The sequence below is a fragment of the Argiope bruennichi genome, chromosome 2 (genome assembly GCF_947563725.1).
Source record: "Argiope bruennichi chromosome 2, qqArgBrue1.1, whole genome shotgun sequence".
Classification (NCBI taxonomy): Eukaryota; Metazoa; Arthropoda; class Arachnida; order Araneae; family Araneidae; genus Argiope; species Argiope bruennichi.
In genome coordinates, this window is record NC_079152.1 from 80,601,023 (window position 1) to 80,611,775 (window position 10,753).

The 10,753-nt window shown below is 27.2% G+C and overlaps 1 long non-coding RNA gene across 1 annotated transcript; it reads left to right on the top strand.

Moving 5' to 3' along the window:
* The first annotated feature begins 4,444 nt into the window (after positions 1–4,444).
* LOC129961568 (uncharacterized) lies at positions 4,445–7,665 on the top strand. The gene is made up of 2 exons (XR_008783798.1): positions 4,445–5,118; positions 7,540–7,665. It is a non-coding gene; the product is annotated as an uncharacterized LOC129961568 (long non-coding RNA).
* Positions 7,666–10,753: the final 3,088 nt, after the last annotated feature.

The window sequence follows — 10,753 nt, forward strand, 5'->3', positions numbered from 1 at the left end:
GGTGCTATACATAAATACTATTTCATTTGAAACATCCGTAGGACTTCTTAACATTCATAATATAACAATTTTAAAAATAATCTTCCCTTAAAATGACCTACTGAGATATATAGTTTATCCTTTAAACAGACTTCTTACCATGCCAAAACCAATTCGAAAACTGAAATAAATTTGAAAACCGAAAAGATACGAGACAGATAAAAATCTGAACAAACTTAAGCAAAACAAAGAATTGATTTACTGCTCTTTGCAATTTCAGATCGACCATTACGTTAAAATACTTTTATGAAAATAAATTTTATGCGATTTTTATTAATATTTCATTTCCAGACAATGTATTTTTACATCGCTTCAGTAGTATAAATAACGCACTGAACAACTGATTGGCACTTGGACTGTTCAGTTTGCATCTGAAGATTTCACCATGAAAGCAGTATTCCTTTTGATTGTATTGGTTGCTTTGGTCGCCGTGGGTAAGTTTAAAACTTTTTAACCAGTATTTCTTTCTTAAAATAAGTTTGAGTTCTTTAAGGACATATTTCTATTAAGAAATCATTTTTACTGTAGTTAGATCGCGACTGCATCACAATAAAATTAATAAATCTGGAATCCTCCATGCATTGACAATGACTTGAAGGTTCTTCAAATTCAGAACATGAAAAATTTCTTGAAACCAGAATCAGTCAAAAAATTATGTAGTTATTTTAATTACTTGAAGAAATAGCATAACATTTAAAGGAAAAGGCTCGTCACAATCTAAAGAAAATGTAAGACCCATTTCAGCTGAATATTGAATCAATTTCATTTTACGTTCATGGTTCATTTGATGTCATTCCTAATGAATAATCCATAAATGGAAATTTAAGATATTTAGCAATCTATTCATGAATTCAATCTACCAACTTTAAAAAGTAAATTCAATAAATGAAATGCTGCTAACAATATATTGTAAAACATGTAGATTTTACTGATTACTAGTAAAAGTTAACTCTTCTTAAAGATGGTGATAATTCGTAGTAAATCTAGAAAATTGAGATGTTCGCAGGAGGCAAAAAATATCAATATGAGCCTTGTCATTTTATGACTGTATGATAAACTTTCTTCAAATTTCTTTTTGTGTTTTTTAATTGGTATATTTTAAATAGAGATAAAAATTGTCATATAAAAATCACTTTTTTTTTTGTTGCTTAAGTATGTTTGGATTTTCATCTGCTTCACTTCATCATTCACTATTTTCATCTGCTTTTATCTGTTTCACATCTCCTCATTTTAAAAATGCGCAACGTATTTGCACTTTTATTTCTTCCAATTTAACCTCACTCTTTTCCATCTCTCAATTCATTCCATACGGACTTTTATAAAATATAGACTTTGATATATAATCTATGCACTCAAATCTGAGATTTTATTTGGTATATAAATATTTATTAACATAATATATAGAAACGTGTCATTGATACAAACTCATGTACCTCTAAGTTTTCGTGCAATATATGCTGTTTCTCTTTGGACAGAAATGCAATATATGCTGATATTCTTTGGAGTTAGTATATAGAAGAGTTAAATGTACTACATCACTCGAAATGGAAATGTCATTACATAATTTTTTTTTTACCATCTCCAGAAGTTTCAATGTAAAATATGATTAGGATTTTCCAAATTCTGGTACAGAGTAATATTAATATTCCAGAACATTTTACAGCCACTTTTTCTTTCATATTTATCAATATTTATTTTCAAAATTAGATAAAGCTATTATTTTAAATTACCGTTAAATTACCGTTTTCCCCAAAGTGCATTTAGTATATTGATAAAAAATTCATTTAATTTTTAAATTTTATATCGTGAAAAATTGTGGGAAATCAAGCACTTTGTTAAAATTATTTCCCATTATAAAATACAACACCAGAGAGAAAATATTAACATATAAAAATTATATAATTAAATAAATGAATTAAACAATATCTCTTTTCCGCATCCAGCAAATTATGAATTTGCTGTATTATTTAAATATCTAAATCAAAAGCTCACTTTTTAATGACCAATACATTTAATTTATGAAATAAAATATATACAAGACTGTTTCTTTTTATTTTTAGCCATGGCTGGAGTTCACCGTGAGTAATTCTTATTTTTTCCTTACGCTCGTTTGTTTGAAGAAAAAAATTGCTTCTTTTAATTTATATGAAAAGTAAAAATTTTTTGTAAAAAATATTTTTTTAAGTATCACTTTTATATTAATATGAATAAAATACTATTATAACAAAATTTATGTAATTTTATATGAATATATGTACACATATTTATATGAAAATGAAAAAATGAATTATATTCTTCGTTTTTCCTCATTTAATTGCTTTAAATATCACTAATATTGACTTTACTAAGTGATTTGAACTTCGCACTGAATGCTGCTATTAAAATTCCGAAGAGGAAAATAAATTAAGAATATACACATAATAACCAATTATTTCAAAAAAAATTTAAAAAAAAAAAAAAAAATTTATGAATTTGACTTCCATGCTTAGAGTCGATTCAAGTTTTATTGTGCTACTCAGAAATAGCTTCCAATTTAACATTTTTAAGGTTAAAATTCTTAATAGTATTTCAACAAAAAGAGAATTCTTCTTAAAGAAAAGACTTGCAATTTATGGGTAGAAAAGTTTGTAAAAGAACTAATTTCACTTAATTCCTCTGTATTTTTAATATATAAAGTGATGAAATCTCTTTCAAATTATCTGTTGTACTAAAATGAGTTATATTTTTACATTAATTGTGGTCTATAATATTTCCTTAAATGGTTATCAAACTACTCACATTGTCTAATACTAAAAATGGAACAAATGGGCAATTTAAACTTTGTTTCTTTCATATTTGCTTACCAAGAGGATTTTTAAATGATGGTACATTTAAACTAATAGAGTAGAGCATTTGAGTAACTTCAGGCAATTGGCTCTTCTTTGTGTTGCGTTTACAAGGATATATGATATTAATTATAATATTGCTTGTTGAATACTAAATTTCTTAACTAAAACAATAAGATTTCTTTTTGGAAAATAAAATTTATTCATCTAAAGAGAATGCAGTATTTCAAAAAGTTATTATTACCTTTACCATCTTAAATATAGCATTGTATCTAAAAATGTCCTCTACTATTACCTTTACCATCTTAAATATAGCATTGTATCTAAAACTGTCCTCTACTATAATATTCAGCAAAATTTATCAGGGCAACATTATCGATTATTTTATTATTATTATTCAAAAAAATGTATTTTTATATTTCTTGTGCTGTATCTAATATATTTTATGCACACACAATAAAATCAAATTGGATATTTTGCAGATTACCAAAGTAAGTTTTTCCGATTTCTATGTGAATTTATAAGTGCAGTACAAAAATGTATGAAGAAAAACATTTTATAAAATAACAAGAGGAATTAAAGCCCTCCAAATATAGCTAATATTCCCCAAACTCGCTTTGCATTAAATCAAAACTTGAATCGAAAAGATATATTTCCTTTAAGAACTTAAATTTTAAAACAAAAGTCCATCAAGGAGTAAAATACTTTTTTAAAATAACATTACAAATGTATGTTCGGAACTCGGTATTTTGTAAAACAAAAATTAGTATTCATCTGAACTTTAGTAATTAATATGAAAGAAATATTATTGTTTAATTTAAATAAATTTGTAATAAACTTCTTCAAGAAATAGAATAAATGCTTTTTTTATTCCATAATTCAGAATAGTAGTAGAACTTAAACAGTTATAAATGCTTTTGGCCAATTAATTATGCAAGAGCGGTTTATTATGCCATTTGGGTGTTATTTCTTTAATATGAAAGTAGGATAACATTAAAAAGTTAGTCTAAAGTAATAATTCAAATTTGAATTCATTAATTCACTCAAAAGAATTTTATCTAAAAGTGCAGTTGGATTCTCGGCTTCAAATTAAATAGAATGGTGAGTATTTATGTGTTAAAAAAATATATGCTGTCTCCGCTATGAAATTTATGATAAGTACAATAATAAATTCGTTAGAGAATTTTCTTGATTTCAGCATGTATATTTTAATTATGAAAATCATAGCTACGAATTTTAATTGTGGGTACAATTTATTACGTTTCTACCTTTTACTTTTGTTCTTTCTACAAATTTCTACCTTTTTGAAAGAAATGTTAATATTTAAATAACATAAATCTCCATATATAAATAAATTAAGAATTTATTTAAGATCTTTTGTGAAAATTCAAAAGTGCTTTAGCTTAATATGTTGCATTAAATTATTCTTATTTGTATTAAATTACTCTTTTATATTATAGTACCCTCAGGTAAGAATAAATATTTATCTGAAACATTACATATGTTAGATATTTTATAAAATAAAAAAATGCATATGCTTTTACTGCCATTTTTATCTAATTTTAAGAATATAAATTTTTTCTGACATTAGAAAAAAATAAAATTTTTATAATGATTTGCAATTTGTATTAAGTTTGATTGAATATTTCAAAATTATTGTGTTGAATATTTAAACTTGTAAAGTTTATTCCTAAAAAACTGGATAAACTACATACAAAACAATCACATTCTAGTCAATAAAATATTTTGCTGTAATAAAAATGAAACACAGATCTAATAAAAGAGACAGCCCTATAGTATTCAAATTCTATTATTCATATTTTATACTTTCATAGAAAGTTTCAGCACAGCTATAAAATCTTTGCATATATGTATCAATATTATATGTATTCCATTTTTTCAAAAATTCAAGTAAAGAAATACAAAGCTCATTTTTAAAGACAAATTTTTTATAAAAAAATATATAATGATTTCATTACGAGCGGAAACTCTTAATTGAAAAGAATGTGTCTTTCTTAAATATATGTTGAAATTATTATTTTTGAAAATATTTCAAAAGGTGTAAAATCCAATATAACATGGAAGATTTTTATGGGTATTATTTTTCTCTCACGGACTAAAATCTTTCAAAAAACTATAATCTATTCTTTAACTTTTCTATATATAAACACATGAAAATTAAAATTAGAGAAAAAAATTATCATTTCAGGTGGTAAAACCCATTATGAAGCCGACAGCGGCCATCATGGCGGAAGTAAGTAACATATTTTTAATTAAATTGCATTACTTAAATCTTAGGGCAAATGCCTATTTATTTTTTACTGCAATATAAAAAAAGACCAATAAATGCATAAAAGCATTATGTCGTGCATATTCCTTTCGTAATAACACACCCTAATGCTGATATTAATTGTAGCAGAATCAGAACTATTTTTCTTTTCTTTATTCTTTATTTCTAAATCTGTATATAAAATGATTATCTAATTCCTAAATACCTCCTACTTTTACTTCAAAGTGGCGATAGCTCTAATCTAAAAGCTAATATTTAAAATAGTAAAAGGTTTATGTAATTCGAAATGAAACGTCTTACTACATCACCTACTGTAGAATTCTGCATTTGATCTCGTGCTTCGAAAATATTTTAAGTCCGGAATAAAAGGCATAACGTTGTAGAGCTTTACCGATTGAAGACATTGTTCGCACATTAGTGTTAAGAAGAAACATAATAGGATGCATATTTCTTTGGTCTCTATATACATATATATTATAATGCAAATGATAATATGACAACAGCTTTTCAAGTACTAGTAACAAAAAATGAGGAGAGGAGTTGTACGCAGTATATTTCCTTATGAACTACATCAAGATCAGGTTGATATTCCTAACTTATATAAAACGGATAAATAACTAGCGATTTCGTGTGATGGTATATTAAACTCTTCGAACATTATATTTCGTTACATTAGAATCTTGAGTCCGTTGTGAGTCTTTTAATATCTTATGCGGAATCTTGAACAAAGGATTCTATTTTACGAAATCGTGTTAATTGAAGCATTGATCATTACAACTGATGTTTCAAGAGTTGTCACCTTGTTTTTGACCTTGAGATGTTTGGACAGCTCCCTCACGATAACAGTTTGGCTCTTAAAAATAAATAAAGGGGCAACACTTTGATGCATACTACCTTGTTTATAAAACTGAAAATCCATGGTCTTACGAAGTAGATTTTCAAACTACAAAATAAACTTTCTTCAGATTTTGCTCGCAAATACTATGAAACTCACGGAAAATTAGAAAAGATTTTATTACAATTATTTTAATTGTCAATTATTTTTAATTTACATTTATTTAAAGGAATTATTATTTTATAAATTATTATATATAAAGGATTTATTATTTTATAAATTATTATATATAAAGGATTTATTATTAAGTATAGTCATTCCAACAGAATTTCAGAAAAATAATTAATTGATCATGAAAAATATAAGCTTTAATTAAGTCTGCAGTTTGCGAGATTTAAAAGTGAAGTTACAAAAAATACTATTTTTTGTATTATAAAAATTCATATAAAATTCTTTTACATATATAATAAATATAAATATATTTTCATCGTCTGTAGTGACCGGTGTATTTTCTTACGATCGTCAATCGCGTACTAGTGTAAAACTATATTTTTATGAAATGAAATTGCACTCGAATAAAGAAAGTTTTATTCTAGTTTTATTATTTGCATTTAAAGAAACGACAATATATTATCATCTTACTCAAATTAGAGTACTTCTTGAGTGAAACCTGGAAGAAATAAATTTATCTCAATCATTAATTTTAAGGAAAGATCTCACAGTAGATCCAAATGTGTCATAAAATTCCTAAATTGTGCAATACGTACCGAAGAATAAATACTACGTACACAAAAGAATAAAGTCACCTTCTAGAATTTAGTCGCTTGACTTGAAGCCATCAAATCTTAGAATCTCGTAATATAGATGTTCTGAAAATTGATAGTTGAAATCTAAAATACTGTATTTTAATTAATTGAATATATCAAGGCATTTATTACGAAGAGCGACCATTAAAAATATTTAAAACAAGACTATTTTATTCAAAAGATGGAAATAAATTTTGCAATATCGAAAAGGAATACTTCTTATATAATATACAATTATGAAATTAATATGAATTTAAAATATAAGTTAAACTCTTTTGTTCAGAAATTTGTTAAAAAATATAGCTTGTATTATTGCGCACAAAAATCATTACACAGTAAACGCAGGTTCTCGCTGTAAATTCAAATGCATACCTAGCTTTCAAATTCCTAAATTTTGCAAAGCTTATGTGCACAAAAGAATAAAGTCACCTTCTAGAGAGTAGTCGCTTGACTTGAAGCAATCTAATCTTAGAATCTATTACAGATGTCTTGAAAATTGATTATTGAAATCTAAAATACTGTATTTTAATTAATTGAATTATCAAAGCATTTATTACGAGGAGTCATTAAAAACATTTAAACAAGACTATTTTATTCAAAAGATGGAAATGAATTATATACGATTATAATATTAATGTGAATTCGAAATATACATTAAACTCTTTTCTTCAGAAATTTGTAAAAAAATTATTATGTATGTCATATCTGTGCATTATTCATATTTTAAATATTGTCTTTTTACAGGTATTTTTGACACAGCCGCTAGTTTCATCAATGGAATCATCTAAAAACATAATATAAATGATTTTGGATTGAACCAGTTATGTAAAACTAGCCTAATTTGAAAATAAAAATAGTTTTCTCATTCTCTCTTTTGTTTGTTTTTTATTTTCATCTGCAAATTTCTTTGTATTAACTTCGTGCACAGAACTTCTGTTTTATTTAACCCATGCAGAAAAATATTGTAATCATTTTTCTTCTAAAGCTTCTTCAGCGTTTTTGTACCCATTATGAGATAATCAACAAACATACGCGATTCAAGAATTTCAAAACTTCTGGAAATAAATTTCTAAATATGCAACTTTGTAATTGCTATTAACAAAAAGGAACTTAAATTGACTCCGAAGAATAGAGTTTTAAGTCTGTACGCTTCTATTTAACTATCCAAACTATGCATATTTTCTCTATTAATTTTTTTACAAAATGTAATCTAACAGCGTCTCTGTGTTTCCCAACAAAGATGATCTACAAAAACGTCTTTTCTATGTCGGCTAAAATTACTACTGTATTAAGGCTGAAATATACAAGTAACTGAAACATATTGGAATTTAAATTCATGCCAGGCCACAAGCAACCATTGGCAGTGAGCTTGCATTGAAAATTATACGCATTTTATTGGTGATACGTCTCTCTCTTACGTCTTTTATTGGTGATTGGTCTCTATACGCAGCTTGATGCGGAAGGTATTCATTGGTCTTGAAGTATGTGACACTTTTTCTTTAATATCTCGTTCTATGTACTCATTTAAAATATCTCTATATTTAAAATGTAATGAATTATCTAAATGCATTCTTTTTCTTTAAATCTTAAGTGCCTTGTCTTCATTGTAACATTTGGGATCATCACTAATTCCAATGGATTCTTTAAAAAAAATTAACTGCTTTTTGGCATTTTTATTAATAAATCCGCAATGCAATGGTGTTTTCTTATTTTGAAAAATGTGGTGATCCTGCTTTCATCAAGATGACGTCTCAGTTTAAGCTGCGTGCTCGTGCAAGCGGATTAATCATTGGATGCACGAGTAACTGCAAATGTATTTTCTTTCTTTTTCCAAGATTGGTATGTATTCCATTAACTAGCAAAAGGTTCTTAATGTTTCCTTTAAACAAAAATGTTATTTTTTACACCGTCATTGAATTAAATATTGTGAACCACATCCACATTGGTAACCCTAGAAGCGAACGGAAATCTCTTCCTGTTTTGATAAATAATTAAATGGAGTCATCAGAAAATTCTTCAAAATGGCGAACCTGATTGTTAAACAACGCTTTTTATCGCTCTTATCCGAGGCTTTCAAAATCCTGCAAAACTTTACTCCATCTTCAAAAATAATACATTACAATAAAAGAAGAATATTTTCTGCGTACGATGGTAAGAATGTTTTGAAAATCCGCCCACTATTTCAAAAAATTATTGGCAACTAAAGATCTATCAAAATCTTCATAGACTGTAATAAGAACACTCCCCATTAAAGCATTTAAAGTAAAAGATGGAAAATACAACAAAACTTTTTCATCACTGAAAACCTCTCTGCATCAAATAAAAACATTATGTAAGTTGTCTTTTTCAAAAATTAGAAAGAATTATAACTATTTTTTGTGTTTTCTGATCCTATTTAATCTTTAATATTAGTTCTATGGGACCTTCAAAAATCGCCTTATAGCACCAATGTTTCTTCTGCTTCAAGCCAAAACTTAAATTTCTCCATAGACTCAACGCTAAACATTTGGTGCTATTGAAATATTATTTGTAGTTTATAGTTACCCAATAGTTTATGAGTTACAGTGACTCTGTGTTCAAAGACGCTTGAAGATAATCAAAATTCCGTCAATAATGACGCGAAATTTCTTGTGATTACATCAAATTACCGCCTTCTTGCAAGGCTAATCCTGCATTGTGGTTTGTACAGTTTGAGGCACAGTTTGCCTTGGGCGGAATTACTATTGATAATATGAAATTTAATTATGTAATTTCTACAGTTGATTCTGATATTTTGAATTCTGTTAGTGACATAAACTTGAAACTGCCCGATAATGACAAATATATTACTATAGAAAAACGTTTTATTGATTCACATTCCGAGAGAGAGCTTCAAAAATTTACACATTCTTTCAAGGACTGGAGCTTTGCGACGAGAGGCAATCTCACTTATTAACATGCATGAAGGCATTTGCTGGTGGTACTGTTGGCGAATCACTTTTAAAATCTCTTTGGCTAGGTAGACTTCCAAATGGCACCCAAACAATCTTAGCTGATTTGAGAGAAGATTTGAGTAGTTTGGCATCTATCGCAGATAAAAATTAGTGATTTGAGAAACCATTCAAACAAATGCAATTCAGGGCATATCTTCGACTTCTGATACCTGAGTTACTCAACTTGAACGGCATGTCGCTCAGCTAATTACATTGGTTGGCGAGCTTACTCCAGCAATACGCCAGACACTTTCGCAAAGCAGAAATAGACAGTTTAACTACGGATGCAGCTGCTCTCGAGACCTGTTTCGGAGATATATAGAACCTTCAAATAGCATCTGCTTTCATCATACTAATTTTAACAAAAATGCAAAAAATATATAATATACCTCACTCTTTCAACTCAAAGGAAAACTAAATGGGCGATCGTCCTGTGGCCTTTATTTGATCATCCAGTGGCGTAGTATTTATCATTATTATTAATAATAATAATAAATTTAATCATGCAATTCTTTCAAAGGAAATAAGTTGCATGTTCTGGTTATTTTTTTAACAATCTAATTGTACATTAGAAGGTCCAATATTGGTTGAAGTAACAACAAAACCAGGAATTTTAATATTTTTTAATACAATTATGTAGCTTTTGAATTGCATTTAGTATTGAAGATAATATGCTTATCATAGAGACGCACTTTGAAGTCACGTATTCAATCTATTTTGAATCTAGTTCTTCAATAAAAGTTATGAGTACATTTAATGCAGTTATCCTGATAGATTAATTGTTTATTCTCTTGATGTTTGCTTTTTTTTTTCTTCTTTTTGACCGTCATAATAAAGTGCATTTATTTCTTAGGGTCCTATTTTAACTATTATCTTGGCATTATTTCACATTACCATGACAATAATGTATCTAACAATCATCTCTAATGATTTTTCCATCTTTGCAATGTTAAATCATGCGAAAGGAGCTTGCTAACTGAACTTTA